Raw genomic sequence first — 9,107 nt, forward strand, 5'->3', positions numbered from 1 at the left:
TCAAGCATTCAGATAAATCCCAACTTTTTATAATACAAAAGAACGCAATGCCTCAACGGATGTTTGATATAGTTGCAAGGTAGGCTAAAGCAAGAAACAGCCTGTGCCTGCCCCAGAAACAGGATGGGAAAAAATCAAAATGTTCATGATTAAGCTACATCACAAAACCAAAGATGAACACCCCTCCGAAAAGCGTTGATGAAAAATGTGTGTAGGCTATGACTCCATTTAATGAAAACCTAGTTCCAAATCCACGCCGTCTTTTAATTAGAGAAACGTACACCCCTTGTTGCATTCAACGAAAGATGAGGGTTGTGGTGCTGAACGGACAGCACCAGTCTCTCTGAGTGCACACTCCTCACACTCCCTCCCTCCCTCCCTCCTCCTCTCTCTCTCTCTCTCTCTCATCATCCCCCTCCCACTGTCTTTGAGACAAGACTCTTGCACTCCCTAGTCCCTTTTCTTTCTTTATATTCTCCTCCTTGATCCCAGATGCAGGACTGCTACAGGGAGATCAACATTGATTCTTGACAATTACTGTACATGTTCTGTATTCAATAAAGCTCTTGAATTCCTATATGCCTAAAACACAAGTCATTGAATGAGTGCCACTGCAACTTAATGTGTTCTTTTTAAAATTGTGTTCAGAGGAGGATGAGAGGAGAGCCTGCAGTATATGCAAGGTTGTACAGACTCCTTGTCATGGTTTTGTAATAAACATGAAATAACATTCATTAGTTCGAAAGGATGCACAGGTGAATGCAGCTAAATTGATGAGGGGTGTGTTGCGGACAGCTGTTTGGGCTCTGTCAGCACCATGGTCAGGTCACATACTGGCTTCCACACAGGTGAATCACCTACATGACAACACACTTATTTTGAGCATGAAGTTGATTCAAGTTACTATTTGTAACAGTTAGTGCTCCATATATATATATATACAGTGGGCAAAACAGTATTTAGTCAGCCACCAATTGTGCAAGTTCTCCTACTTAAAAAGATGAGAGAGGCCTGTAATTTTCATCATAGGTACACTTCAACTATGACAGACAAAATTAGAAGAAAAAAAATCCAGAAAATCACATTGTAGGATTTTTAATGAATTTATTTGCAAATTATGGTGGAAAATAAGTATTTGGTCAATAACACAAGTTTCTCAATACTTTGTTATATACCCTTTGTTGGCAATGACAGAGGTCAAACGTTTTCTGTAAGTCTTCACAAGGTTTTCACACACTGTTGCTGGTACTTTGGCCCATTCCCCCATGCAGATCTCCTCTAGATCAGTGATGTTTTGGGGCTGGACATGTACTGGCTTAAGCAGGGGGACACGTCTGGCACTGCAGGATTTGAGTCCCTGGCGGCGTAGTGTGTTACTGATGGTAGGCTTTGTTACTTTGGTCCCAACTCTCTGCAGGTCATTCACTAGGTCCCCCCGTGTGGTTCTGGGATTTTTGCTCACCTTTCTTGTGATCATTTTGACCCCACGGGGTGAGATCTTGCGTGGAGCCCCAGATCGAGGGAGATTATCAGTGGTCTTGTATGTCTTCCATTTCCTAATAATTGCTCCCACAGTTGATTTCTTCAAACCAAGCTGCTTACCTATTGCAGATTCAGTCTTCCCAGCCTGGTGCAGGTCTACAATTTTGTTTCTGGTGTCCTTTGACAGCTCTTTGGTCTTGGCCATAATGGAGTTTGGAGTGTGACTGTTTGAGGTTGTGGACAGGTTTCTTTTATACTGATAACAAGTTCAAACAGTTGCCATTAATACAGGTAACGAGTGGAGGACAGAGGAGCCTCTTAAAGAAGAAGTTACAGGTCTGTGAGAGCCAGAAATCTTGCTTGTTTGTAGGTGACCAAATACTTATTTTCCACCATAATTTGCAAATAAATTCATTAAAAATCCTACAATGTGATTTTCTGGATTTTTTTTCTAATTTTGTCTGTCATAGTTGAAGTGTACCTACGATGGAAATTACAGGACTCTCATCTTTTTAAGTGGGAGAACTTGCACAATTGGTGGCTGACTAAATACTTTTTTGTCCCACTGTATATACACTACCATTCAAAAGTTTGGGGTCACTTAGAAATGTCCTTGTTTTTTAAAGAAAATGGTCCTCTATGACTATGTAGATATTCCATAAAAAATCTGCCATTTCCAGCTACAATAGTAATTTACAACATTAACAATGTCTACACTGTATTTCTGATCAATTTTATGTTATTTTAATGGACAAAAAATGTTGCTTTTCTTTCAAAAACAAGGAAATTTCTATGTGACCCCAAACTTTTGAAAGGTAGTGTAGATATACAGTACCAGTCAAAAGTTTGGACACACCTACTCATTCAAGGGTTTTTCTTCATTTTGACTATTTTCTACATTGTAGAATAATAGTGAAGACATCAAAACTATGAAATAACACATATGGAATCATTGTCACGTTCTCTGAAATAATTATCGGACCAAGCTGAAGCGTAATATGGTTTCCACATATTATTTCATTGAAACGCACAAAACAAAGAATGAACGAAACAAACAACGAACCGTGACTAGAGAGGTGCTACGTGCACTAACTCAAAACAATATCCCATAAAGCACAGGTTGAACAAATGCTACTTAAATATGATCCCCAATTAGAGACAATGATAGCCAGCTGCCTCTAATTGGGAATCATACCAAACACCAACATAGAAAAACTAAACTAGAACCCCACATAGAAAATAATAACTAGAAAACCCCCCAGTCACACCCTGACCTACTATACCATAGAAAAACAAAGGCTCTCTATCGTCAGGGCGTGACAGTACACCCAAAACCTGAAACAAATGGGGAGGGTAGGGGGGTGATTAGTGGCGGTGGCGGCTCTGGTGCAGGACGAAGAACCCACTCATCCCGCGGATCCGCCAGCGTCGGGGGCGGCTCTGGGGCGGGACGAAGAACCCGCTCAGCTCGCGGATCCACCATATTTGGTGGCGGCTCTGGTGCGGGCCGAAGAACCCGCTCATCCCATGGATCCAGCCATGGACCCAGGCTGAACACTGTGTCTGGACTGGACCTCGGTATCAAGGAAGGCTCCTGCCATGGAGCGGGACTAGACACCGGATCTGGACTGGACATCAGTGCAGAGAAAGGCTCCTGCCATGGAGCAGGACTGGACGCAGTATCTGGACTGAGCACCGGCGCAGGAGAAGGCTCCGGCCATGGAGCTGGACCGGACGCGTTGCCTGGACTGGGCATCGGTCCAGGAGAAGTCTCCCGCCATGGAGTGAGACTGGACGCTATGCCTGGACTCTTCTGCACCAACGCAGAAGAGGACTCTGGCCTTGGAGCTGGACTGGACGCCGTGCTTAGATTGGGCATCGGCGCAGGGGAAGGCTCCAGCCATGTATCTGGCGGTTCCGGACCATTGACCGTCGCAGGATGTTCCGGACCCGTGAAATGTCGCCTGAAGCTCTGGACCGGGGACCGTCGCCTAAAGCTCTGGACCGGGGACCGTCGCCTGAAGCTCTGGACCGGGGACCGTCGCCTGAAGCTCTGGACCGGGGACCGTCGCCTGAAGCTCTGGACCGGGGACCGTCGCCTGAAGCTCTGGACCGGGGACCGTCGCCTGAAGCTCTGGACTGGGGAAGCGCACTGGAGGCCTGATGCGTGGGGCCGGCACAGGTTGCACTGGACTGGTGACACGCACCTTAGGGCGAGTGCGAGAAGCAGGCACAGGACGCACCGGACTGGAAAGGCGCACTGGAGGCCTAGTGCATGGAGCTGGCACAGGTGGGGCCAGACTGGTGACACGCACTTCAGGGCGAGTGCGGGGAGCAGGCACAGGACGTACCTGACTGGGAAGGCGCACTTGAGGGAGAGTGTGAGGAGCAGGCACAGGATGTACCGGCCTGGGAAGGCACACTTGAGGGAGAGTGCGAGGAGCAGGCACAGGACGTACCGGCCTGGGAAGGCACACTTGAGGGAGAGTGCGAGGAGCAGGCACAGGACGTACCGGACTGGGGACACACTTCAGGGAGAATGCGAGGAGGGGACACATGACGTACCGGACTGGAGAGGAGCACTTGAAGCCATAAGCGTGGAACCGGCACAGGTTGCACCAGACTGCTAACCGGATCCTCTGGTCGGATGTTGAGCAAAACACACTTGCACAACATCTCTCTCATCTCACTCTCTCCCAAATTCACCATTGCCTCCCTGACAGTCTCTGGCTATTCCCTCTGCTCAGCCGCCAGCTCCATGTGCCTCCCCCCAAAAAACTCTGGGTTGTCCTTGGGCTTTCTGTAGCCGCGAACCCTGTTGTCGTTGCTGTCCTCCATTATCTCCTTCCGTCTGTCACCAAGGAAGGGTTTCGCATCTTCCAATAACTTCTTCCCATGTCCAGAAATGCTTTCCTATTTGGGCACGCTGCTTGGTCCTGGTTTGATGGGATATTCTGTCACATTCGCTGGAATTATTATCGGACCAAGCTGCAGCGTGATATGGTTTCCACATATTATTTAATTGAAATGCACAAAACAACAAAGAATGAACGAAATAAACAACGAACCATGACTACAGAGGTGCTACGTGCACTAACTCAAAACAATATCCCATAAAACACAGGTGGAAAAAATGCTACTTAAATATGATGCCCAATTAGAGACAACGATAGCCAGCTGCCTCTAATTGGGAATCATACCAAACACCAACATGGAAAAACTAAACGAGAACCCCACATAGAAAATAATAACTAGAAAACCCCCCAGTCAAGCCCTGACCTACTATACCATAGAAAAACAAAGGCTCTCTATGGTCAGGGTGTGACAATCATGTAGTAACCAAAAAAGTGCTAAACAAAATAGATTTTATATTTGAGATTCTTTAAAGTAGCCACACTTTGCCTTGATGACAGCTTTGCACACTCTTGGCATTCTCTCAACCATCTTCATGAGGTAGTCACCTGGAATGCATTTCAATGAACAGGTGTGCCTTGTTAAAAGTTAATTTGGGAAATTTCTTTACTTCTTAATGATTTTGAGCCAGTCAGTTGTGTTGTGACAAGGTATGGGTGGTATACAGAAGATAGCCCTATTTGGCAAAAGACCAAGTCCATATTATGACAAGAACAGCTCAAATAAGCAAAGAGAAATTACAGTCCATCATTACATTAAGACATGGAGGTCAATCAATCGGGAAAATTTCAAGAACTTTGAAAGTTACTTCAAGTGCAGTCGCAAAACCCATCAAGTGCTATGATGAAACTGGCTCTCGTGAGGGCCACAGGAAAGGAAGACCCAGAGTTACCTCTGCTGCAGATGATAAGTTCATTAGAGTTACCAGCCTCAGAAATTGCAGCCCAAAAAGATGCTTCACAGAGTTCATCAGCTATTCAATGGAGACTGTGTGAATCAGGCCTTCATGGTCGAATTGCTGCAAAGAAACCACTACTAAAGGACACCAATAAGAAAACGAGACTTGCTTGGGCCAAGAAACACGAGCAATGGACATTAGACCGGGGGAAATCGTATTATTTATACATTTTTTCAACTGCTGTGTCTTTGGGAGACGCAGAGTAAGTGAATGGATGATCTCTGCATGTGTGGTTCCCACCATGAAGCATGGAGGAGGAGGTGTGATGATGTGGGGGTGCTTTTCTGGTGACACTGTCTGTGATTTATTTAGAATTCAAGGCACACTTAACTAGCATAGCTACCACAGCATTCTGCAGCGATATGCCATCCCATCTGGTTTGAGCTTAGTGGGACTATCATTTGTTTTTCAACAGGACAATTTCCCAACACAACTCCAGGATGTGTAAGGGCTATTTGACCAAGAAGGAGTGTTATGGAGTGCTTCATCGTATGACCTGGCCTCCACAATCACCGGACCTCAACCTAATTGAGATAGTTTGGTATGAGTTGGACTGCAGAGTGAAAGAAAAGCAGCCAACAAGTGCTCAGCACATGTGGGAACTCCTTCAAGATTGTTGGAAAAACATTCCACATTCCTCATGCTTTGATGTCTGCACTATTATTCTACAATGTAGAATATAGTCAAAATAAATAAAAAACTTGAATGAGTAGGTGTGTCCAAACTTTTGACTAGTACTGTATATATAAGCTACTTATACATATTATACATACTTATAAATAGTACACTCATATACATTTAGTTGCCAGTATTTTAGGTACACCCCTCTAGTACCGGGTCGGACCCTCGTTTCCCTCCAGAACAGCCTGAATACTTTGGGGCATGGAAACGTTGCTAAATTGGTATCAAGGGACCTAATGTGTGCAGGAAAATATTCCCAATACCATTACACCGCAACCACCAGCCTGTACTGTTGGTACGTATACATAGCATACTTATGTGGAAAAAGTACATGTGGAGAGAAGTATGTATATTATGCAGTACAGACACTGCCCTGTTGTGGAAAAAACTATTACGGGTAATTTCAGTTGTGCCCATTCAATCGTGTGTGTTAAAACAGCTTTCAAGATCATATGAGTTTATTAGCTTACAGACAGAATCCATTACCTTAGCAACATCAGGATTCTCCAGATCAGTGATGTGATCTTAGACTGGACTCATCTATTGTCTTGGCCCACGAGTGGTTTTATTTGGCCCCTAAATTTCTGAGCCTACAACAGTTAACATTTTTGTAAATGTTACATTTTTTTATTGTTGGACAGAAAAGACTGTAAAAACACCAGGAAATCATCTCCAAGTGATTTAAATGTGTGGAAATCTGTTCCCAAGTAAACCGACGCATAACAGAGAGACACGTGATTGTATACAAACAAATCTAAGCAAGGTTTGAAATGATTATGTTTTAGTCAAATATTATATCTGTTTGAGCTTCTTGTGGTCAATTTGCAGTCTGCAAATTATGTTCCGTCCCTCCGAACAACCACTCAAAAAAAAATCATCCCGCAGTTTAATCTAGTTGATGATCCCTGATCCCTGAATAGATTAGGCTAAAGAGATATTGTTACCGGCCATTAAAATGACTACTGATTGATGGAGCAGTCATTACCATATCCCCAGGATCATTAAGGACGCAACTATGACCCACAAACAGACAACTTGAAGAGTGTTGCATATAGTATGCCAAGCTATCCTCTTCATACATGATTCATGAAAGGTACAGTAAAAAATGGTAGAAAACATGAAACCATTCAAATGAAGATATAGTACAGCGCTGACACCCAGTGGACACAAAACAGCACCATCTGGAAGATTCCCTGCTGTTCAATTGTCATTTCAATATACCGAAATAGTCCTTTATAAATGACTATGAGCTAGTGTGACTGCCTTACTCTATCCCCAAATCTAAGCTTGTATTACTACATTACTTATGATCTTTGTTGTCATTGTGTCTTTGTAACATACTGTATATTCAAATAGCTTGTGCCTATTGTATGCTGAAAGACTTCCATACTAGATCTGCGCTCTATGTCCTATATATATTCGGTGGTGATTTCTAGAGATGTGGTGTGACTGTGAGGTATAGCTTCCCAAAGAATCACAATTGATGAATTACCCTATTCTGGAAGACTTCCAACTTCAAATGGCTATTCAAATGTAAAGACTCTATTTTTTATTTATTTTTATTTTACCTTTATTTAACCAGGTAGGCAAGTTGAGAACAAGTTCTCATTTACAATTGCGACCTGGCCAAGATAAAGCAAAGCAGTTTGACAGATACAACGACACAGAGTTACACATGGAGTAAAACAAACATACAGTCAATAATACAGTATAAACAAGTCTATATACAATGTGAGCAAATGAGGTGAGAAGGGAGGTAAAGGCAAAAAAGGCCATGGTGGCAAAGTAAATACAATATAGCAAGTAAAACACTGGAATGGTAGTTTTGCAATGGAAGAATGTGCAAAGTAGAAATAAAAATAATGGGGTGCAAAGGAGCAAAATAAATAAATAAATAAAAATGAAATACAGTTGGGAAAGAGGTAGTTGTTTGGGCTAAATTATAGGTGGGCTATGTACAGGTGCAGTAATCTGTGAGCTGCTCTGACAGTTGGTGCTTAAAGCTAGTGAGGGAGATAAGTGTTTCCAGTTTCAGAGATTTTTGTAGTTCGTTCCAGTCATTGGCAGCAGAGAACTGGAAGGAGAGGCGGCCAAAGAAAGAATTGGTTTTGGGGGTGACTAGAGAGATATACCTGCTGGAGCGTGTGCTACAGGTGGGAGATGCTATGGTGACCAGCGAGCTGAGATAAGGGGGACTTTACCTAGCAGGGTCTTGTAGATGACATGGAGCCAGTGGGTTTGGCGACGAGTATGAAGCGAGGGCCAGCCAACGAGAGCGTACAGGTCGCAATGGTGGGTAGTATATGGGGCTTTGGTGATAAAACGGATTGCACTGTGATAGACTGCATCCAATTTGTTGAGTAGAGTATTGGAGGCTATTTTGTAAATGACATCGCCAAAGTCGAGGACTGGTAGGATGGTCAGTTTTACAAGGGTATGTTTGGCAGCATGAGTGAAGGATGCTTTGTTGCGAAATAGGAAGCCAATTCTAGATTTAACTTTGGATTGGAGATGTTTGATATGGGTCTGGAAGGAGAGTTTACAGTCTAACCAGACACCTAAGTATTTGTAGTTGTCCACGTATTCTAAGTCAGAGCCGTCCAGAGTAGTGATGTTGGACAGGCTGGTAGGTTTGGGTCTTTGAATGAGCCATGAAAAATGCATGCACTACAAAGGTCTCAGTAATTGAGCTTCCACCTCCATCTCAGAGCTAACCTGTCCTGTCAGGATGTCAATAACAATATCACTCCATGTGATACAGCGGCCTGTAGCCTCTCTATAGACCAAAGTGAATAGCTACACCTTACTAGCTAGCCTACTAACATGCAAAGCTGAGCACAACACAGACCCCAACAGTTTGATGTCATGCTACCTGGAGCCCCAATCACAGATAACACTCAGGGTCTTGTAATAGGCCAAACAATGATTGTATAATATCGGCCCCACTCACCCACTGGCCCAATAGGTATAGCCTCCTAAACTGCCATGCCCTACTTTCTCTGTAGGTGGCACCGTTGTACAACCATATTGTTCGATTTGTGCAAGGAGAGGGGCTCATTAAAGAAACTGAGGC

This window comes from Oncorhynchus tshawytscha, linkage group LG12, assembly GCF_018296145.1.
Source record: "Oncorhynchus tshawytscha isolate Ot180627B linkage group LG12, Otsh_v2.0, whole genome shotgun sequence".
Lineage (NCBI taxonomy): Eukaryota > Metazoa > Chordata > Actinopteri > Salmoniformes > Salmonidae > Oncorhynchus > Oncorhynchus tshawytscha.